The following is a 23,922-nucleotide window of genomic DNA, read 5'->3' as shown; positions in this document are numbered from 1 at the left end:
TGGTAGCTGATTTTGGTTTTGTACTCGGTCGGCGGGAATTTGTTCTGTGCCATTTACATCTAAGATGGGCTCGAAACTAAGCACAGCACAAAAAGGAGTGTATTGTCATATTATTGGAATTTTAGTTAATGCAAACGTAAAGTTCTCAAAAGGAAAATTGAAACAGTTTGTAAGGTGGCTTTTTCTGCACTTCCCACAAACTTCTCCTGAGGAAATCCACAATATTCAATTTTAGGATAAAGTAGGACATGAATTGATAACCTTGGGACAGTCTGGGAATACATCCTCAGCTAAATTTGTGTTCTGGAGCTTGCAAATTTGGACTGCTTTGCTCAAACAAAGGGAATTGGAGAAAAAGCCAAATGTTAAGCCATGTACCTCTGCTCTCCCTGTTTCCCCCCTTCCAGCCCTGAACCTCTTACCCCAAAACTTGGTATTTTAAAGAGAGCAAATCATGCTCATGTGCTGGGAAGTCGACTCCCAGTGCAGGTTAAAATGCCTCAGTCCCCTTGTCCACAAGGCCCTGGCCATGTCTCGTGGAAATCTTCCCAAAATCCTGTTTCCCCCGCTCTAAATCCCAGAGCACGTGTTAGCTTTTCAGAGAGCAGTGATCCCCAAAATGGCCCCCAGTGCCTAGGGGGTACCCAAGATGGAGGATGCCACGTGGCACCCTCCCAGACCCGGTCACCTTCTTCCCAAGATCCCCCTGAGGATCCCAAAATTCCTTTCCCATCCCCCTCTCCTCCTGTTCCTCGTGACACCTTCCCTCCCCCTCCCCTACCTGCTGTACCCTCAGCTCCGCCCCTCTACTACTCCCAGGGGGCGTCCGCCGATGTGACGTCACCAGGTGTCCCCACCCCCTGTTCCCACAGTATCCCCACCCCCTGCCTTCCCCCTGTCCCTGCCCCCTGTTCCCATTGTGTCCCCGCCCCCTCCCCAGGTTCCCTCGGTGGGGGCACGCCCACTGCATGTACCTGAACCTGCTCTGTGTTCCCAATAATTCCAATGCAAGGGATGCAGGGCAGGAAGCTGCAGACCCAATACAGGGTCCCACTTTGTCATTCGCCCCTGTTTCGTATCAGCCTGCAGCCCAAGGGGGAGCTGCTCAAACTGCTAATTGGAGCTCTTTTGGACATCAATTGATTAAAGAAATCTGTAAATCCCACAAGGAGTATGGCCCACAGAGTCCATACTTCCGTGGCCTTTTAAATTCTGAATTGAGCAGGACTGTAGTCGTCCCGCATGATTTAAAACAGCTTTTCTCATGCCTCGTGACCTCTACAGAATTCAAATTATGGGAATTAGCATGGAAACAAATGTTAAAAGAAGCTCTCCCAAGCTTGCATGCTGATCCAAACACAGCGAAAGATGCTAATGGCATGCCAATTACCATTGAGCATCTCTCTGGTGAAGGACAGTGGTCTGCAGCCACGATCCAAGCAACTGTAATACCTGTAGAAGCACTGGAGAAGGTAAAAGAAGCTGCTGAAAAAGCATTCTTTTCCCTCCAACCTGAAGGGCCTTTTGAGCCCTACAGTAAGATCAAGCAGCTGCCATCAGAGCCTTTTCTGAAATTTGTAGAAAGGTTGACTAGAGCAATTGAAACCCAAGTCAAAAAAGAGAATGCAAGGGAAGAGGTTTTAGAGGAAATGGCATTTACAAATGCAAATGAACAGTGTCAAGTGGCAATTTTGAGCCTTCCTCTAGAACCTCCCCCTACACTAAAAGATATGCTTCTAGTCTGTAACAGCAAAGTGCCTCTGATGAGTGTTGCTGAAGACACCAGACCAAGGCTGCTGCCGATACCACCTCAGCGTGTCGCCGTTGCCAGCCCTGCGCCCATTCCCTCAGCACAGCAGTACCCTGGACAGCAGCGACGACCACCAATGGTTGACCCCACAAAGCCATGCCTGCTTTGCCACAACCTTGGGCATTGGAGTAACCAGTGCCCCCTGAAAAATCAATTTGATGACTTTAGAAATGGCACGGGAGGGAAATTACAAACACTCCCAGGGGGTCAACAACAACAAAAAAACTGAAAGGGGAGCACCGGCCTGCCAGGCGTGCAGACACAAAATGAGCAGGCCAAGGGAATAAGGGAACCAAAACAAACCAAGCGCGCGATAATGTTACTGTTTCTGTATGTGAAGCAGATGCTTCAAAGACCACGTCTGCTGGTCCACTGTTAAAAATGCAACAAAATAACCTTTGTTATGGTTTAAATGAACCTATGTTAACGACGTCTTCTGTCAATGAGCCTTTCAGGTTGCAGCTGACAGAATCACTCCATCTGAAAGACACAGACTGGCATTTTGTCTCTGTCAACCCAGATCAGAAAGGTACATGGCACCAAATTCATTGTAAGTACATTGACCTTGGGGACAGCAAACACACACCACATGAGATTGAAATTGCTCCAGGAATGACAGCATCAGATCCTGAGCAATTCGTTCTTGGGCTGCACTGTTTCCACCCACCCCTGTTTCTTCCCAAAGGACAAATTGTTGCACAAGCTATCCCTGTGCTGTTTTTGTCTGAAGGCACCAAAAAACAAGGGCCCACAGTCGCCTGGGTCCAAGTTATTGGGAGAGACAAACCCAAATTATGGTGTAATGTCAGTAAGGGTGGGGAGTCAAAATGCATTGAGATGCTTGTAGACACAGGTGCAGACTGCACAGTGATCCCAGTACAAGACTGGCCTGCACATTGGTCTTTGCAAAACATTGCCAGTCACGTTAAAGGTGTAGGAGGGCTGCAATTGGCAAGACAATCCAAAAGCATCATCCAAATAGAAGGACCAAATGGACAGTTGGCTAATATCCGTCCATTTGTGTTAGATTATTCGGAACCTTTGTTAGGGAGAGATTTAATGGCCCAGTGGGGTGTCACAATTGATATTCCAGACTCCCCACAAGATTTTTTACAGCGGTCATTGAACAGCAGTGCCACACCCAAAAATTGAAGTGGAAAACAGACAAACCAGTTGAGGTGAAACAGTGGCCACTCAGTAAATAAAAAATAAAGGCGCTTGAGGAGCTAGTGGAAGAGCAATTGAAAAAGGGTCACATTGTGGAGACCACATCCCCATGGAACTCTCCAGTGTTTGTCATTCAGAAAGCTGACAAAAAGAGATGGCGGCTCCTCCACGACCTCCGACAAATTAATAATGTCATTGAAGATATGAGCTCTCCCCAACCTGGTATGCCATCCCCAACAATGCTTCCCCAGGATTGGAAATTAGCTGTTATTGATATAAAAGATTCTTTTTTCCATATTCCCCTACACCCTTACGACACACCGCGTTTCGCATTCTCGGTCCCCACCATCAACATGGAAGCCCCTATGAAAAGGTACCATTGGACAGTACTCCCTCAGGGCCTGAAGGTTTCCCCAGCGATCTGCCAGTGGTATGTCTCTTCCCTGCTTTCCCCAGTGCGTGCAGCTGCAGAAAAGGCCATCATCTATCATTATATGGATGATATCCTTGTGTGTGCCCCCAGTGATGATTTACTCACACATGTGCTTGACCTAACGATCCATGCATTGATTGTTGCAGGGTTCGAGCTCCAGGGAAAGAACATTCAAAAGATGCCACCTTGGAAATATTTGGGCCTAGAAATTGGAAATAGGACCATTGTTCCTCAAAAACTAGAAATCAATCCAAGGATCAAGACCCTTGCAGATGTCCACAAGTTGTGTGGGTCTTTGAATTGGGTAAGGCCATGGCTCGGTCTGACTAACGAAGACCTTGCCCCTCTTATCAATTTATTGAAAGGGGGAGAGGACCCAGGTGCTCCTAGGTCTATTACCCCAGAGGCACGGAAAGCTCTAGAAAAGGTTCAGATTGCAATGTCCACAAGACAGGCCCACCGATGCTGGCCTGACCTGCCATTCAAATTTATCATCTTAGGTAAGTCGCCACACCTCCATGGAATCATTTTCCAATGGGAGGAAAAACAAACTCCTAAGGTAAAGGGCACACCTAAAAAGGGCCAGGCCACCAAAATGCACCTGGCCTGGTTCATCAGTTTCACCTCACTCGAGAACAGGCCAAAGCGATTGCGGCCACATGCCCAAATTGCCAACAACATGCACTCCCTACAGTGAGTACGGGAGCAAACCCCAGGGGGTTGAACAGTTGTGAACTGTGGCAAACAGATGTTACACACATACAGTCATTTGGACGGCAGAAATACATTCACGTTAGTGTAGATACCTTTTCTGGAGCAGTCTATGCCTCTGCCCACACAGGAGAGTCATCTAATGATGCCCTTAAGCACCTCTTACAGGCTTTTTCTTTCATGGGCATCCCCAAGGAATTGAAAACTGATAATGGGCCTGCCTATAAATCCAAGGAGTTCGGGAGCTTCCTGCAGCAATGGGGAGTAGAGCACAAAACTGGCATCCCCTACTCCCCTACAGGTCAAGCCATTGTAGAAAGGACTCACTGCGATATTAAAAGAGTCTTGGATCAGCAGCAACAGGTTCTGAAAGTGGAACCCCCCCACATCTGGTTGTCCAGAGCATTGTTCACAATAAATTTTCTGAATTGTTCCTTTGACAGCCTGAACCCACCCATCCTGCACCACTCTGGGGGGAGCAGTCATATGATGTTGAAAGAAAAGCCTCCGGTTTTAGTAAAGGACCCTGAGACTTGGAAAACTGTGGGACCTTACAAATTGGTTACTTGGGGACGTGGATACGCCTGTGTGTCCACCCCCTCTGGGTTAAAGTGGGTTCCTTCCAAATGGGTAAGGCCCTATGTTCCCAAAGTCTCAGAGAAATCAACAGAAGCGCCCCAGGTTGCGAATGCTGCCTGGAGAAGGAAACGCTGCATGCCTTCTCTGGAGGAAATTCCATTTAAGCCTCCTATCTGGAATAGTTTGTAATATATGTTTGTCTTAAGTTTCCTTGTACCAGTTTAGATCCCACGGTTCGTGTGTAGCCTCAAGACACCATGAAACCAAGCCTGCTCCTTGTCCTACTCGTGATCATCCCACCCGCGATCTCCTGGATAGTCCCTCAGCCCAAAGCACGTATGGACTACCTTGGCAAAAGACCTTGGACATCAACAGAGAAACTGACGACTGGCTGAGTGGACTGTTCAAAGGCTGGGGACTCTCGGGCTGGGTGGGATCTATTCTGAAAACTGTAATTTTAGTACTGTTTGTATTAGTTTTTGTTGTTGTAGTTGTTAGCATTGTTTTTGGACTAGTCGACCGCATGGTTCTCAAGTTGATTTCAAGCTTATCTCCTCCCCCTCCTGAAGTTTACCATTTGGAAGCCCTTAGTGCTCCAATGAATGACATAGAACCCTCAGTGAACCTCCTGTAGAGGAGGGACCAACTTACCAACCATGGTTTGGCAAGCATTCTGCACCACAAACCCAGTCCTCTTCTTTTTAAACAAAACTAGGGGGAGATGTTGCAGTGTGTCGCCATTTCCTGTCTCACCTATCCCATCCCCCTCAGGTGTGCCAACCTTTCCGCCTCCCCCTGTGCCCTCCTGCCTGGCACCTTCCAGCAAGGTGTTGAGTGATTGGAAGATGCCCCCCCAGGTCTGGGCTCATTGGTTTGTCCTAGCGTCCACATCCCCTGACCCTTCCCCTGCTCACACCTGGTTGGCCCTCACCTGTCCCTCCCCTCCCCCTGTCCCTGGGGCTTAAAAAGGACATGAGACCATGCGGTCGGGGTCTCTGCCGTGTCTCTGCCGTGGTTCGGTCTCTGCCTGTCTGGCTGGAGCTGATGCCACATTCAGAAATCTACCATGCTACAATAAACTCTGGATCTAAGCTACACGGCAGAACCCACTCCTTTTCTCTTCACCGTCTGAACCTTTTCTACCAAAGGTAAACTGAGTTCCTATTTTGCCTGGACTTGTTCTGAGCGCCCAGCTGCAGCACCTAGCCAGCCAAAGGCATCTCTGGGTGAAAAACACCACAGTTGCCACCTTTGGTCCAGCAGTGAGGCCAGACGAAGCCAGGCAGGACACACCCCGAAACATTCGGGGATTAATATTTAATACCAGGGATCTCCATGGGAAGGGAAGAACCAAGCCCCAGTGTTGCAGGGGCAATCACCAGAGGCCAAGGCCAGCCAGACTTGATGGTACTGGGAGCAACCCTTGGATATATAGAATTTTGGAGTTGAAATCCCAATTTCAGACATGGACACCTGCCGGGTCCGGCTGTCTGTCTCTGCCCCGACACGGGTAGAGTGGTTCTTTGGTGGGCGCGATGCAAAGGACGAGTCTGGACTCTTCAGCTTTCGGTCTTCAGGTTGTTTATTATTTCTTATCTACAAAATTTTTCTGTCTGCCCAACAGAGGTCTGATCTGCAGGCAGTCACAGGCACTCTCTGACCACCCACGGGGCGGTCATGTCTTTTTATACTAAAACCTACGTATACAATATTTACCTTTATTTCCCAATGCTTTTCGCCCATGTTGGCAAGTGCACCTTCACCAGAAACCAATCTCTAAGTGCCAACATCATCACAGGAGATGGAGGACAAGAAGAAGAAAGAAGAAGGACAAGACACGCCCCGATCTCTCCATCTTGTCTCCATAACCCCCCTGTACCAAAAACCTTAAAATCTATATCTCACCCTCTAAATGTGTCTCTTTTACACCTTTTACTCTAAAGTGATTCTCTTGTCCTCAGACTCTTGTTACTTCTGTGAATGGATCAAAATCAAGCCACCAAACACTCTTGGCAACATTCCAGGGTTTTCGAGACCCCCAAGGGTTCTCCTGGCATCTCTGGACATCGGGAACGATGTGCTGAGATCCCACATCTCCCCCTTCTGTTTGCACCAAGAAGACTTCTTTGGCAACTTGACTCATGACACGTCTCACACACATAAAGATGCATGGGACGATGAGCATGAGGACTAAGAGTATTATTAAAATATAAAATCCCATTTTTAAAAACCCTCTCCATAAGGGAGAAAGATCAAAAAATCCCGCCACATCATCAATCCATGACCCAGTGATTTCGCCTAGTTTCTTTATACTGTCTTTTATATTTTGAATACTTTCATGAATTGATCTCGAATGATCTGAGAGATTCATGCAGCACATCCCCTCAAACTCTTCACATCCATGTCCATGAGCGAGCAACAGATAATCGATTGCTGCCCTATTTTGAAGAGTTGCCTCTCTTACACTGCTTACATCTTTCAACATGTCACTCAAAGCGAGAGAAACTGATTGAGCATGCTTGCTCAACCAACAACCCATGTGGTCCAGTTGAGTCAAGGCTACCCCCGACGCTGTCTGAGGTGAGAAAATTGCTGCTGCAATTCTCCTTGCCTTGTCCCAGGTGTATACTTCATCATCACAGTCTGCACTGTAATGTTGCAAGGACCTTTTCTCTTTGTGTTTTTGTTCTCTCAACACTTTTAAATCTGGTGACAACATTGAAATCCTCCCAATGCTGCATGGACCTCCTTTGGCATTTGCAGGAATGCCGTGCCAAATTCTGTCCCCACAAATTAAAAACAACCCACGTGGCAATTGCACTGGGACCTGGATTGATCCTTTGGCTGTCGTCACAGTGTGATTACACCAAGCTGATGCGTTTCTATAATATTCATGATTTGGTGTGACATCAATGCTATTGTTTGTCCTTGACACATTCGAATTTTCAAATTTCATGCATAGCTCCATTGTTGTGGACCCAAAAATTTCCAATTCCTGCGGTTCGGTAGAAACTACAGGTAAAAGATGTGTCCACGCACACCATTCATTCACAGGATCTTTGATGACCTGTGAAATCTCCATTGGAGGATGCCCTGGAATTGGCCATTCGCCCACTGGCAACCCAACCATGCATGCTGTGAATGGTTTCCCTGGTTTCGAATGTGTCAGGCAGATACTTTCTAAATTTGCTGCCTGGGCTAATGTTTCCCAAACATTTTGTTTCGGCTGACTGACTGAGCTGGCATTGAGGGTTGAGTACTTGAGCGTTTCTTTTGAGTGGAAAGGGTTTGAACCATAGGGTTTGAAGCTAAAGGCATCGGTCTCGGAGAGGGGATGGAGCCCCGGGATGCCGAACCCCGAGTGTGGCCCCTTCTTTTCGCCCCAGACGTCACAGAGGATCGGACCCGCCCCCGACCTCGCTCCGCTGGCACTTCCCGCGCATGCGTGCCTTCGGGGACGCCCCCTGCCTCCCCTGTACTGACGTCCCTGTCTCCGTCCCGCTCCACCTCCGAAGTCTCCTCCCTATTGTCTGTTCCTGCCCCTCTCTCCTCCTCCTCTGACGCTGTATCCACACCCCCCGCCGAAGCGCGCAGCCCCCTCCCCGCGGGTGCCCCCTTTCTCGCAGCGATTCGAGCCCATCTCCGGGTCCAGACTTCCGGGTCTGACGTCACCACCGCGCGTCTCCTGCGTCCCTTCACAGCAGCTCTCCGGAGCTCTGCAGCTGCTCCGTCCTTGCCGCCCGTGTCTGACGCTCCCGCGCTGGTTTGAGAGGTCTCCCCGGCCACTCCCTGAGCCTTGCTCGACCCGCGCGTCTTTGGCACCGCTCCAGAGGCGACTGTCGCTTTCGGCGTTGCGCTCACAAGAGTCATATGGAAACCCGTGTCTCCCATTGCCTCCCCGCCCCCCCCGCCGGCCGCCGCCGCTTCCGCGCCGCCGCGCCTGCCGCGAGAGAGCGCATCCCCCCTCCCCGCTTGTTCCCTTTGAACCCCCCTCCCCGACTCCGCCACGTTTTCCACCTCCTCCCCCCCTGATTCCTGCGAATCGGGACAGTACACTCCGGAAGGGTGGCCTGTCTCCTCGATGTCGCTGGGAGAAAACTTTATTTCATCAGGAAGAGGAATGGTATCATCAGTGTCTGAGTCGGAGTCTGAAATCCCTGTATTCTCTGTGGTTTCAGGGTACTTTAGGGTTCCCTTGGGTTTTCGGGATGGTGGGACTGAGGGCAATGACATTTTCCCTTGTACCCTTTTCTCGGGCACCTTTTCCCCCGGGCTAATTGAGATCAGAGCCAATTTCTGCTTGGAACCTTGCTCTGCTCCCTCCGCCCCTCTGGGACCTGCAACAACTTGTTGCCTGGCTGACCCCCTAAATTGAGTCGAGGTCGCCTCTAACATAATTCTTGCTGAGGACAGCAACTTTAAGGCTGTTTTATCCTCATTGATGGCTAGAAAATATAGGTGTCTGTTAACTTCTTGCCAAAAGCCTACTTCAAATAACAGCCTTGTTTCGGAGTACGGGTAATTACACCGCACCCATAGCAATAATTCTCTAAGCTTTTTCTTTGGGATCCCCTTAGTGTGTGTGTCTGCCACGCCCTGTAGGTCGGACAGAATTTCTATTTGTTCCTGGGAAAGTGTACCCCCCATGTTCTTAATTCTTGACCTTCTCACCGAATTCCTGTCGTCAGAGCAGTCCGGAGGCTCCTGGTCTCTGGCCTGCAGGTCACAGGAGATGGATCCGGAGGCGCCTTTCCGATTCCGATCCGGGCTGTCCCGCTACGAACTTTCTTCGGCTGAGGTGGAGTGCGATGTTTTCTGCGGCTGCTGCGTCTTCAGCGTCTCCTGGCTGCTTTCTGGCTGTTTTCCCAAGGAGTTATCAGGCTCTCCTGGGAATGAGTCCAACTCGGGAGCTGCCCACTCGGTGCTTCAAGGCTGCCCCCGTGCAAGTGGTGCACAGCAGAGCTCACCGTGGCTCAGCGAAGGCTGCTGGATGCTGCTGGATCGCCGGTCGCTGCCGAGCTGCTCCCGGGTTGCTGCCGGGTGCCCACGGGGTGCCCACCCAGGGACGCCAAATGCCGGGTCCGGCTGTCTGTCTCTGCCCCGACACGGGTAGAGTGGTTCTTTGGTGGGCGCGATGCAAAGGACGAGTCTGGACTCTTCAGCTTTCGGTCTTCAGGTTGTTTATTATTTCTTATCTACAAAATTTTTCTGTCTGCCCAACAGAGGTCTGATCTGCAGGCAGTCACAGGCACTCTCTGACCACCCACGGGGCGGTCATGTCTTTTTATACTAAAACCTACGTATACAATATTTACCTTTATTTCCCAATGCTTTTCGCCCATGTTGGCAAGTGCACCTTCACCAGAAACCAATCTCTAAGTGCCAACATCATCACAGGAGATGGAGGACAAGAAGAAGAAAGAAGAAGGACAAGACACGCCCCGATCTCTCCATCTTGTCTCCATAACCCCCCTGTACCAAAAACCTTAAAATCTATATCTCACCCTCTAAATGTGTCTCTTTTACACCTTTTACTCTAAAGTGATTCTCTTGTCCTCAGACTCTTGTTACTTCTGTGGATGGATCAAAATCAAGCCACCAAACACTCTTGGCAACATTCCAGGGTTTTCGAGACCCCCAAGGGTTCTCCTGGCATCTCTGGACATCGGGAACGATGTGCTGAGATCCCACAGACACCCAGAGAAGAAGGACGATTCTTCTCCTTAGGAAGGAGAGCACGGAACACTGCTGTTTGAGGGACAGATGAAAGGCGGCCATCAGAGGCCTAGGCCAGCCAGACCTCTTTGTCCTGGTAGCTTTTGCCTTGGATATAGAGAATTTGGGATGTGGAGACCCAATTTTGGCCATTTCTGTGAAGATAAGAAGGAAAGTTCTTTAACATAGGAAGGAAGGCACTGAGCCCAAGTGTTTCAAAGGCAGAAGAGGAGAGAGGTGGCTCCTGGGAGTCCAGACGTGTTTTTCCTGGAGGAATCCTTTTCCATAGTCCCTTGGTTCCATGAGGCCCTGGAGTGTCACAATGTTCCCCTTGCTTCTGCACTGTCACAATGGCCCTGTGCTTCCATGAGGCCGTGCAATGTCACAATGGGTTCATGGTTCCACAAAGCCCTGATGTGTCACCATGGCCCCTCGGCTCCATGCACCATCAAGGAAAGCAGAGTGCAGAGGTTATGTGGACAGTCAAGGGATGAGTTAGTGGTTGATAAGTTGAAATAATGTACGTTTTAAGAGTTAATTGGATGAGAAAACTTAAAAAGACCTTGAAACTGTACATTTTAGAGCCATTTTGCCGTGTTTTCCCAGCATGCTGAGCCTGGTGTGCACAGCATGCAAAACTTTAGATAAGATAACCATTAACAAGAAGCCCAAGACCAAAAAACTCCCGTGCGTGTCCTTTTACCTGGCACAGAAATGCTATAGGAGGGTTTCCCGCATCCAGGGAGCCTCCAGAAAGGCCCAACATAAAACAAACATCAATAACTGGTGCCCTGACAATGTTTGTAATAAGTTGGCTTTTTTCCATAAAGTTGTTTACTGAAGGGTGTTGTCTTAATTGGCCAATCATGTCAAATGTGTTGATTAAATGACCAATGAGGTCCACCTGTAGCAAACCAAGAAATAAAAGAAGAGCACTGAAAAAAAAGGTGGCTTTTAGTCCTTAGCCTTCTGATCTGAGTCTGTGTCATCACTGATTCAACGGTGACATTTGGGGATCTGTGGGGGCTATTGCGGATCCTTTCTGCACCTCTTGACCCAACAGGAGCTTCTCTAATAAACTTTACCTGAAGCTCCCACATTGTCGATGAAAAAAACCCCTGTGAGTGTCTGGGCCATCCCGGCTCTTTGGCAGCCTGGGGTCTCCTGGGATGTCACCATGGAGCCCCCGTGAGTGCCTGTGACAGATGGGTGCCTTTGCAGCCCAAGGTGCCCTGGGATGTCACCATGGAATGGCTGTGACTGCCTCTGACCACAGGGCTCTTTACCATCCCAGAAAGCCCTGGGAGGTCTCCATGGAGCCCCTGTCTCTGCCTGTGACATTCCAGCTCTGGAACAGCCTGGAGACTCTTGGAAAGTCCCTATGGAACCCCTCTGAGGGCCTGTGACAAATCTGATCCTTAGCAGGCAACCATCACCAGGACCCTGTTGCTATGGTCCGTTTCCATGGCAACCATCACCAGCCTCCTGTTGCTATGGTCAGTTTCCATGGCAACCATCCCCAGCCCCCTGTTGCTATGCTCAGTCCCTTGGCAGCTCCATGGAGACCCCATGCCAGGGGTGGTTGCCATGGACACCAGCTCAGGCCTGCAGAAGCTCCTGTTGTGTCACGAGGTGCAGAAAGGATCCCCAATAGCCCCCACAGATTCGCAAATGTCACCTTTGACTCAGAGATGACACAGACTCAGATCAGAAGGCTAAGGACTAAAAGCCACTTGTTTTTTCAATCCTCTTCTTCTATGTCTTGTTTTGCTACAGGTGGACCTCACTGGTCATTTATTCAACACATTTGACATGATTGGTCTATTAAGACAACACCCTTCAGTAAACAACTTTATGGAAAAAAGTCAACCTATTACAAACGTTGTAGGGGCACCAGTTATTGAGGTTTGTTCTATGTTGGGCCTTTTTGGGGGCTCCCTGGATGGGGAAAACCCTCCTGTAGCAGTTCTGTGCCAGGTAAAAGGAGATGCACTGGACTTTTTCAGTCTTCAGCTTCTTCCTTATTGTTATTTTATTGAAAGTTTTGCATTGCTGTCCACACCAGGCTCAGCATGCTGGAAAAGCACCGCAAAATGGTCCCAAAATGTACGGTTTCAAGGTCTTCTATAGTTGTCTCATCCAATTAACTCTTAAAACATACATTATTTCTACTTATCTACCAAAACCTCTCCCCTTGACTGTCCACATGACCTCTGCACTGTGCTTTCCTTGACCAATCACCCTGTGCCACCAACACTGCAGAAAATGGAGTAGATGAAGAAGACAGGGACTACACCCCAATTCCTCCATCTTGCTTCCTATCTACACCGTACTAAAAATCCCAAAAACTAAATTTCTCACCCAAGTGGCATGCTGTACTACCCTCTAATCTATTTCACACTTTGGTAAATTCTAATCTATCTCAAAGTCCTGGAAGTCCTCTCCATGGGTGAAGGTTAAAGGCAGTGTTTCTGTGGGGGTCCGGATTCCTCAGAGCAGACAGAGAAATATTCCCTGTACCCTGGATTCCCACACATTAAACCTAAAAATCTTGAAAGATTTTGGGTTACCCAAAAATGATCCAGGTGAGTAGGATTAGAAGGAGAAGAAATAGGGAACAAGAGAAAGACAGAAGATCCGTAGAAAGACACACACATGGGTACCAACTGCTCAGGTTCCAGCATCGCCAACAGAGGAACCCCAGCAGAAGGCAGGACCCAGACCCTGGGCTGGCCTTGTGCTCCGGCTTTTAACCCCCTGGGCCTTCATGGCCCCGCCCCTGGGGTGGGACTGCCAGTTGCTTGTCCAGTCAGTGCCAGGGTAGCACCAGCTGCTGGTGTGTGATTGACTGACAGCTCAGCCAATCAGAGCTGGGTTAACATCACTCCCTGCTGTGTGATTGACAGCTCTGCCAGGCCAGGGCTGGGGGCGGGGCTCTGTCCCACCACAAACCAAGGCCTGACCCGGCCCTGGCCCCACATGGAACAGGTCTGCCTGGTTTGGCCTCCTGGGGGCTGTCTGACAGGTCCCACTGAATTTGGCATGTCAAGGGCCACTTCCCATCTGACCATGAAGCACTGGGGCTCTGTGCTTTTATTCCTATGGAAAAGAACTGCCTTTCTTGTCTAGGCACCCATGGCCAAAATTGGGATTCTGTGTCTAAAATTCCCTATATCCAAGGGTTACTTCCAGACAAAATCTGCCCATACAGTCAAGTCTGGCCAGCCTTGGCCTCTGGTGACTGCCTCTCATCTGCCCCTGCACCACTGGGGCTCACTTGTTTCCTTCCTATGGAGACCATTGTGACACTGCGGGGCGTTGTGGAGCCAAAGGGCCATGGTGACACTGCAGGCCCTTGTGGAACCTGTTACACTGTAGGAACTTGTGGAACCAAGGGGAGCATTGTGACCCTGTAGGGTACCATGGATCCAAGGGGCCACTGTGACACTGTGGAGCCTCGTGGAACCAAGGACATCCCTGTGGCTCTGCTGGGCCGCATGGTCCCAAGGGGCCAGTGTGAAGTAGCAGGGCTTTGTGGAACCAAGAGGCCATTGCTGCATTTCAGGGCCTCGTGGAGCCAAAGGGCCGTTGTGATCCTGCAGGGCACTGTGGATCCATGGAGAGCATTGTGGCATTGCAAGGCCCCATGGAATCATGGAGACCATTGTGACACTGTGGGGCCTCATGGAAGGAAGGGGCCATTGTGACACTATGGGAACTTGTGGAACCAAGGGAATCATTGTTGCACTACTGGGCCCCATTGTTGCACCAAGGGGCCATTGGACACAGCGAGGCTTCATGGAACCCAAAGGCCATTATTACACTGTGGGGCCTTGTGGAACTATGGCGACCATTAAGATCCTTAAGGACTTGTATAATCAAGGGGCCATTATGACACCTGAGGGCCTCATGGGAGCAAGGAGCCATTGTGACACTGCAGGGCCCTGTGGAACCAAGGGAACATGAAACAGGTGTGGCTGCCTTGACCTCCCAGGGGTCACCTGAGAGGTCTGGCTGACCTTGGAATGTGGAAGGCCACTCCCATCTGCCCCTGAAACACTGGGGCTCTGTGCTTTCCTTTGTCTGGAAAAGAACTGTCCATCTTTTCCAGGTATCCATGGCCAAAATTAGGATTCCACCTCCAAATTTCTGTGTATGTAAAGATTGCTGCCAGACAAAAGCTGCAAGGACAGAGAGGTCTGGCTGATCTTTAAATCCTGAGTGCCAGAACTCACCTGTTTTCTAAACACTGGAAAGGGCTCTCTGCTTTTCTTTTTATGGAAAAAATCATCCTTCTCCAGGCACAAATGTCTGATATTAGGACTCCACATTCATAATTTCAAATACCCAAGGGTTGCTCCAAGCTAACCTTCTAGGACAGACCGGTCAGGCTTGCCTTGGCCTCTGGTGGTTGCTGTTCATCAGCTCCTGAAACATGGGGGCTCCGTGGTTTCCTTCCTATGGAGACCAATGTGACATTTGGGAGCCTTGTGAAATGCAGGGGCCATTGTGGCACTGCAGAGCACCATGGATCCAAGGGACCATTGTGACACTGTGGGGCCTCATGGAACCCAGGACATCCCAATGGCTCTGTTGGGCCACATGGTCCCAAGGGACCAGTGCAAAGCAGTGGTGTGGGAGTTAGCCTGGCTGTAACTCAGTCAGCCAGATTTTATCCCAAAAGAATTGGGCATGATTTTCAAGGCCTGGGAATCATTTGTTTAACTTAGGGTGAGCTTGAGAGTTGCTCCATAAGCCTTTAGTGTTGCTGTGCTAAGTTGTCCAAGTTCTCCTCCCCTATTGGTTACTTGTTTCCCCTATATGGTTATTGTTCTAGAGTGTTCTACCCCCAAGTGTCCATGTTGTTTCTTCCCCTTTGTCTCAGGTCTTTGGATCCTGCCCCTCATATTGTTCTCAACTTCTCCATGTTTATTGTTTTTCACCCTGTTATTAAAGTTCCTTTTAAACAACTCCATTGATCCTGCTCCTTTTCATTTTTGCCACACTTGCCCTGAAGTCAGGGAACCAGAGAGGTTTGTCACAACCACCCTCATTGTGACCTTGAGCACCTAAACAGGGACCATGACATTCAGGGCTCCCTGTGTCAGTCACGTCAGCTGGGGTTGGCTGATGGATAGGCCAGCGCTCCCTGGGATTTTGGATTGTGCTGGGCCCAGTGGATTCATCGTTGCTTCGAGGGACCTTGGCCAGGACCGGGACAATGACGGTTTCAACTGCATAGGATTGCAGGTGAGTTTGGGGAAATGCAAGACATTTATTGCCCATTTTGCCACTGTGTTTTTACAGTATGAGCCCATGTCCCATAATTGATTTGGGGTGTTCAGTGGCTGTTCCCCCTCAGGTGGACACAGAGAAAAATGGGCAGCCCGATGTCCAAAGTAGAAAGGAACATATATGGATGCTTTAATTCTCACTGATCATGACAAAATATTTTCAAAGAACAAATTAAAATCAATTGTGAGGTGGATCATTAAAAATTTTTCAGATGCCCCTGCTGGCGAAATCCATACCACTGAATTTTGGGACTCATTGGGAGTTAAATTGTACAACCTTTCGATCAAAAGCGACCCCATTGCACCCCGCATGCTCCCTATCATCCACACCAACCTTGAGACCCTTCACCAGCAAGCAGCGTGTCGAAAACTCAATCTGTTGCTCACTCCTTACTCAGGACCACCCCTCAAACCTGCCTTTCTCAGACCTTCCACGATGGTCCAAGATGGCAATGGCCACACTGTCTTGGAGCATCATGCCCTGGAGACTCAAGATGGAAGGAGCCTGAGTGTGGCACGGGAGCCCGACCATCCTCCCTCCATCTTGGCTCCTCCACTTCCTGCTACCACAGCCTTCTCTTCCGCCCTGAACGAACCTCCAGACTCCACCCCCACGACTGCGGGTCACGCCCCCACTGTCAATCATTCCACCTTCACCCTGGGCCATGCCTCCATGTAAGGAAGGAGACTGGCAAATAGTCTCGAAACTCCTTGTTGCCCACGTATGTTTTGAAAGAAGGGGGCAGAATCCCAGCTATCAGCCATTGGTTTACAGGGAAATCAAGGATCTGTGTAGGGCAGATAAAGACCATGGAAAGGACTCATTTTAATGGCCTAATGAGGGCCATGTTTACAGCACATGTCTTAACCACCTATGATTTAAAATATATTATGACCAGGTTGTTGTCACCTACAGAGTACACTCTTTGGGAAGGGGGATGGAAGTGTTTACTAAATCCATTAATAGCAGACTATGCTAATAATGAGGCAAGGGCAGAATTGACAATCAACCATCTAGTTGGAGAAGGACAACACAGCCTACCAGATGATCAAGCAGCAGGTATCCCCAGAGAAGTATTGGATGATATCAAAGGGATGGCTTTGAAAGCTTTAATCTAGGTACTGGATGGTAGCACCCCCAATTTGGACTATGTAAACATAAGACAAGAACATGGAGAGCCCTACATGAAATTTATTTACCACCTTAAACAGGCACTAGAGAAACAAGTCCAGGATAAAAAGCTCAAAATGAATTACCAAAATCATTGGGAGTTGCCAATGCCAACCTAGAATGTACAAAAGTGCTGTGTGCCCTTCCATTAGAGCTGGAACCCACACTCCTGCAGATGACTGAGGCCTGAAATTGCCTCAGAACGACAGAACACAGAGCAGCTGTACAAGCCCAGGCATCGGGCAAGGAGTTGCAGAAGCCCTAGGGGCCATGTATTTCCCCTTTAAGGGGCCCCAGCAACATCTACAGGGCCCAAAAATATGTTTCCAGTGTTGTCAACAAGGACATTTTAGAAAAGATTGTCTCCAGAGGGGAAGGGACTATCCAGTCCCTAACAGAAATCAACATCAAATTAAGTGGAATTTCTCAAAAGGTAACTACATCCAGCAGCTGTCAAAAAAACTACCACTGGAGTGCAAGGCAGCCTCACACTCTGACACAAATGTTCAAACCAACGATGCCTACAACTGACGAAGGTCAAGTAGCACAAACACCCATTACAGACCATGGAGCACTGAACTCCAGCACCTCATCTCCCAGTTGCCAAACACCACCAGGGGCAAAATTTGTCTCGGGTCTTGGTGAGTGTGAAGTCTGTTGTTTTAACTGACTATTTTGCCCATGGAATATTGACAGGACAGCTGGGGCCTGAAGATTGGCCCTGTAAACTATTAACCTTAGGAAACTGCTCATCGAGGACTGAAGGATTTTTTGTATTGCCATCCGTACTATCAGTGGCCTCACAAAAAGAAATTACAGTGCTGGCCCTGTCTCCCAACCCACCTTGTTTTATACCCTAAGAACTAAAAATTGCACAAGCCATAATAATCCCCAAACAGGATGCCAATGACACTTCACTAGGGATGTGGACCCAGGTGATAAATCACGATCAACCAAAAATCACCTGCACTCTGGAACTTAACAATGAAAAGATTGTTTTGACAGGGCTTGTGGACATGGGAGCAGACGTGACAGGTATCTCACAATCCAAGTGGGCTCCTAACTGGGTGTTCACAGCTACTGCAGGAATATTGTCCGAGATTGGAGGTGACCGTGACAGTGTCTGAAGTGCAGAACTTATTAACTTCAAAGGACCTGAAGGCCAAATTGCCACAATGAGACCATTTGTGATAAAGGACCTTGGTGTATCCCAGATAAGAACATAAAGCCCTACCTGTAGCCACTGAGTGTGGATTCTGCAAAGGAACCCTCAAGTCCACCCCAAGACAAAACCCACCAGACAGTGACTCTAGCACCTGGACTAGACAATTCTCTTGAAGATGTCACATAGGAAGCTTCTACTCACATTCCTCAGCCTGTTTGCAACCATGCTCCTCGTGAGTGGATGGGTAGCCCTCAAAAACACAAAGCACAATGTATGGATAACTCTAGCAAAAGCCATGAAACAAGACACCCTGTGCCTGTCTGTCGCTAGCCCTGACGACCCCTTCTCCACCTGCCTACTGGGGTTGCCTACAGATGTCTGGCCAATACCTGAGGGTGCCATTTTCAGTATGCCAGGGGACAACCCTGACAGCAAATAAAGTGTAACCCTGTCGGTGCTTGGGACTACTGGACCCAGAAGCTCCTGCATGCACCACTCGAACTCAGGGGGTAGAAATTCTCAGCTCTGTAAAAATGGATTTTTGTGTAAGGTTTTATTACTATCTGAGATGGGAAGAGGGTGAAAGACACAAAATTACAAGAAAAAAAGAAACTATCAGGAGAGACATCTCCCCATACCATCCCACTTACAAAAACCAGACCTGATGGTGTAATTACACCTCTTCCATGATTTCTTGGTCCAGTAGCTACCCACTCAACTTGCTGCAGGGTGTGTTTCTTATTTGCAAGGATAGAGCATGGCCTGGTGTCACTTCACACATCAAAGGCAGGTCTTGTAGCTTTGGGAGGCTTACCTTGCTGGCACCCAACACAAAAATGATTAATGGCCAGAGAAACAGAGCAAAAAGATCTACACACTACTTTGAATCTGATTGCAAAAATAATGTCATCTATTGGAGTCAAAACAAGAGAATTGCAGCCTCCATCTTACTACCTTGGGTGGCTGCAGCTAAAGCTTTAGGGCAATCAGACCATCCTGGGTGCCTGTTAAGTAAGCAAACCAATGCTGCCTCCCTCACATTGAGTGGCTGCTCTCAGACACAGAGACCATCAGACACGCCACCTTGCAGAACAGCGATAGAGTTTTTACTCTGGGCACATGGGCATGGCTGTGTAGACTCTGAGGGCATGTGCTGCATGAACCTCTCCAGCCACAGTGAGTCAATCCACAAGAGCATTCAGGTACTGAAGGAAGGGTTCAAGAAGCTTCAAGTGGAAAACAAAGACTGGGTCAATAAACTCTTCCAATCCAACGTGACTAAAGGGTTGGATGATGTCGAGCTGAAACAGAACTTATAATTCTCTTATTGGTTGTTGTTGTATTGTTAATTGCCTCATGTTTCTTTGGATGCTTTTAGAAAGTCTTACAAAATTCTTTCAGTTCCATCTTTGTTGTAAAAGAGAAAGGGGGAAGATACCCAACACAGGATTCTCATGGACTCCTTGGAGGAGAGAATTGAAGGCCAGGATGGCCCAAAAACCTCCCAGAGACTCAGTGTGGGAAGGAAAATCCTTAAAAGTACCTAAAAGTATTCTTAAATCCATAAAGTACCTGAAAAACCTTGAGTATCTCAAGGCATTAATGAGCCCCACTGAGTGTCAGTACAAAGCTCTCCAGGGACTCGTTAAAGCAGATAATTGGGGCCATGATTGCACAAACCTCTCACAGAGTCTGTATCAAAAGGGAAACACCAAGTACCTTCAAATAACTGAAGTACCCTGAAGCATTAATGAGCCCCACTGAGTGTTGTTACTGACAAAGCCTCTCCAGGGACTAATTAGAGCAGATAATCGGAGGCCAGGATTGTAGAAACCTCTCAGAGACTGCAAGGCAAAAGCCAAAGCCAAAGTCCTTTGAAAAAGCTGCAGTCCCTGCAGGGAGCATTCAGGAGCCCCCAGGGCCATTGCTGAGCAAGGCTCCCCAGGGACTCCTTGCAGCAGATCCTTGAGGCCACTGGGATGTGGGCTAGGGGGGGATGCTGAGGGCAGCACAAGGGGCTGCCAGTGCCCAGCCTGGCTGGGGCTGTGCCAGGAGGCCCCAGGGCCTCAGGACAAGGTGTCTCCTCCCAGCCCTTGCTGGCACAGACCCTGCTGTGCCCCAGGGCACCAAGACTTGGCTTCTCTTTGTCCCCACCTGTCAGCACTGCCTGCAGTTCTCTGCTCTGCCTGGGGCCTGGGGACACTTGCTCAGTCCTGTCCCTCTCTGGGACCCATTAAAAGTCCAAGAAACTTTGGAGTTGGATTCTGCCTTGGAGTTCCCGAGAGGTTTCTTCAGCTGCCTCTCAGGGCCTGAGCACAAAGCCCCAGAGGCTGATTAGAGTCCTTGTGCTGTGTCTGTGCTGCTGAGCTGGGCTGGGCTGGGCTCCTGGCCCAGAGGCAGCTCCTGGTCACCAAGAAGAGCTTCAAAAGCACATTTCTCTGGATGAGCAGCTCTTGTGCCAGCCCAGCAGGGCTGGGGCACTGCCTGCAGCCAGCCCGGCCACAGCACAGAGGCACAGAGAGCTTCGATCAGTCAGGGCTGGGAAGGGGCTGAGAAGTGCCTGGGGCACAATCACTGCCAGCCCTTGGCACAGGAACCTCTGGCTGCAGGACAATGCAGCTGCAGCTCCTGGAGCCATCTCCTCAAGCTGGAACATCCCAATGCCTGCAGAGCCTGTGAGTACATTCTCTGCTTGTCTCTTGTGCAGAGCAGCCAGGGGTGCCCAGGGCTGTCCTGCAGAGCAGGATCCTGCAGCCCAGGGCGCTGTGCAGGGGCAGGGACTCTGCTGCCTGCCAGGGACAGCTCTCAGCCAGCCCTGGCAGCTGCTCCCAGCACTGGGGGACAAGATCTGGGTGGCAGGAGACAGCTGGTGAGGCTTGGAAGTGTTCTCCTTGTGTGGGGAGGATGCTGCATTGTTCAGGACTGCTCCCAGCATGGCACTGAACTGCAGAATTTAGATTATATAGGGAGCACAGCAAGGCAGGAGCTGCATAAAAGGGGAAATCCTGCTTTTTATTCTGCTGCTGTGGGTTGCTGGGTTGAGAATCTTCATGTATATTTTCATCTCTCAGTTCAGGGAGAAAAAAAAATAAAAATATTTTCTCTGACATCTGTATAAACCAGGCAGCAACAGCAATCACCACAGGATCCCTTAGAGGCAGCATCAGTGTTGCTTTTCCAGCCTCTCAGGGTTGCTCTGACATTGCCATCAGAGCCTGCAGAGCCAGAGCTGCCCCTGGGCAGTGCCTGAGATGGGAGGGCCCTGCAGGGCAGAGCTGAGCCCCCAGGGCTGGGCTGGGCTCTGGCAGCACTGGCAGGGCCCAGCCCTGGGCACAGGGAAGCAGCTGCTGGCAGGGACAGCTCCAGGCAGCAGAGCCCTGGGCAGGCAGTGGGGGGAAAGTGCCCCCAGGCTGTGCTGGGATATTTCAAGTCCTCTCCAAACCCAACTATTCCATGATTACTTTTCTTACAGATCCCCAGGCCAAGGCATTGCAAATGTCGAACAGCAGCTGCATCAGGCACTTCCTGCTGCTGGCATTGGCAGACACGCGGCAGCTGCAGCTCCTGCACTTCTGCCTCTTGCTGGGCATCTCCCTGGCTGCCCTCCTGGGCAACGGCCTCATCATCAGCGCCGTAGCCTGCGGCCACCACCTGCACACGCCCATGTTCTTCTTCCTGCTCAACCTGGCCCTCAGCGACCTGGGCTCCATCTGCACCACTGTCCCCAAAGCCATGCACAATTCCCTCTGGGACACCAGGGACATCTCCTACACTGGATGTGCTGCACAGCTGTTTTTCTTTATGTTCTTCATCTCAGCAGAGCTTTCCCTTCTGACCATCATGTGCTACGACCGCTACGTGTCCATCTGCAAACCCCTGCACTACGGGACCCTCCTGGGCAGCAGAGCTTGTGCCCACATGGCACCAGCTGCCTGGGCCAGTGCCTTTCTCTATTCACTGCTGCACACGGCCAATACATTTTCCCTGCCCCTGTGCCATGGCAATGCCCTGGGCCAGTTCTTCTGTGAAATCCCCCCAGTCCTCAAGCTCTCCTGCTCCAAATCCTACCTCAGGGAAATTGAGCTTATTGCTGTTAGTGTGTGTTTAGCACTTGGTTGTTTTGTGTTCATAGTTTTCTCCTATGTGCAGATCTTCAGGGCTGTGCTGAGGATCCCCTCTAAGCAGGGACGGCACAAAGCCTTTTCCACCTGCCTCCCTCACCTGGCTGTGGTTTCCGTGTTCCTCAGCACTGGCACATTTGCTCACCTGAAGCCCCCCTCCATGTCCTCCCCATCGCTGGATCTGGCCCTGTCAGTTCTGTACTCGGTGGTGCCTCCAGCCCTGAACCCCGTCATCTACAGCCTGAGGAACCAGGAGCTCAAGGCTGCAGTGTGGAGACTGATGACTGGATGGTTTTGGAAACATTAAAATGCTGGCCAATTTCTGCAAACTACTTGTAATTAAAGTCATCTTTGATACTTCTTCTTGGCTTCATTTTGGTGGTTCTTTTTCTTTATTTTACTTTTTTTCATATTGACCAGAAATAAATGTCATTATTTGTGCCATTTCTCATTTTGTTTCTCTCCCCCTTCCCTGGGGCCACAGACTTTGTCAATGAGGGGCTGCGCTCTCAGTGGCTTTAAAGGAACTAAAGGATGTCCCAGCAGAGTCTTCTGCAGAGATGCCCTTGTGTTGCCTTCTCTGGAGCTGCAGCAGCAATGTCTGTGTGCAGAGCTGGGGCAGATCAGTGCTGGCCCAGCAGCTGTGCCCAGCAGCAGCAGCAGCAGCAGCAGCACTTGGTGTTGCCAGTGCTGCTGCCGTGGCCCTGCCCCGCTGCCCTGGTGGCCCTGGTGTTGCTGCAGGGCCTGAGTGCTCTCGGGGCCGGGCACAGCCCTGGGGGTGGCAGTGCCGGGGCTGCAGCAGGGCCAGGCCATGGGCACTGCTGGGGCAGCGCTGACGCCTCAGGCCAGGCCCTGGGGGCTCCAGGCTCCTTGCCCAGGCTCTCTCAAGAACACGGCCAGGCCAATGCTCAGCACAGAAACCCCCGTCAGCAGCCCCAGGCTGGCCGTGGGCAGGCTGGGGGCAAACAGCATGGCTGGGGCTCTGCAAGGGCCCTGGGCCAGACGGGAAGGAGCAGCAGAGCAGGGGCTGATCCATGCCCAGTGCGCTGCACAGCCCAGGGCAGCGTCCCAGAGCGTCCTCATGCAGCTGCCAACAACATCCCCCCTCTGCAGCCCTGGCCTCTCCCCCAGCTCACACAGGTGCCCCATCCTTGCAGGCACAGACACGGCAGCACTGCCTCAGCAGCCCCTGTTTGCATTGCACACAGCAGGGGCAGCACCCCCATGCTGTTGCTGTGGGGACATGAAGCTGAGGGAGCACAAATGCCATCAGCCCCTGGGCCCAGCAAGGCCTGCGGGACACCAGGGAAACCACTCAGCTTTGTCCTGGCCTCTGCACTCAGCCAGAAAGTTTGTTCCCATCAGCTGGGAGTTTCCTGTGCCACTGCAGACGCTGTTGCTCAGAGCCAGGGCTGCCTGGCAGCCACCCCCAAACTACCCTGAGCATTTCCTTGGCTTCACCTTTGCTTTCTTTACTCTTCCCGCTACAAATCTCTTCCTCTTGCCCATCCCTGTTCCCCCCCCCCAATGCAAACAGCCCATCCCTGTTTGCTCTTTCCTCTCTGGCCCCACTCCCCATTGCAGTTCCTGACTTGGCCCCATGGGAACGTCCCTTGGGCAGCAGGATCATCCTACAAGTGCTGCAGGAATTGTCTGCAGGCTCCTGCAGTGCCTGCTGCTGCTCCCTTGCCAGAGGCACCCCAGGCCAGGGGGGCACATCTGGGCTGCTGTGTCTGGCTCTGGGGCTCCCTGTTCT

This window comes from Agelaius phoeniceus (assembly GCF_051311805.1).
Source record: "Agelaius phoeniceus isolate bAgePho1 chromosome W unlocalized genomic scaffold, bAgePho1.hap1 SUPER_W_unloc_2, whole genome shotgun sequence".
Classification (NCBI taxonomy): Eukaryota; Metazoa; Chordata; class Aves; order Passeriformes; family Icteridae; genus Agelaius; species Agelaius phoeniceus.
The sequence above is the reverse complement of the archived record's forward strand: the minus strand, read 5'-3'. Positions refer to the sequence as shown.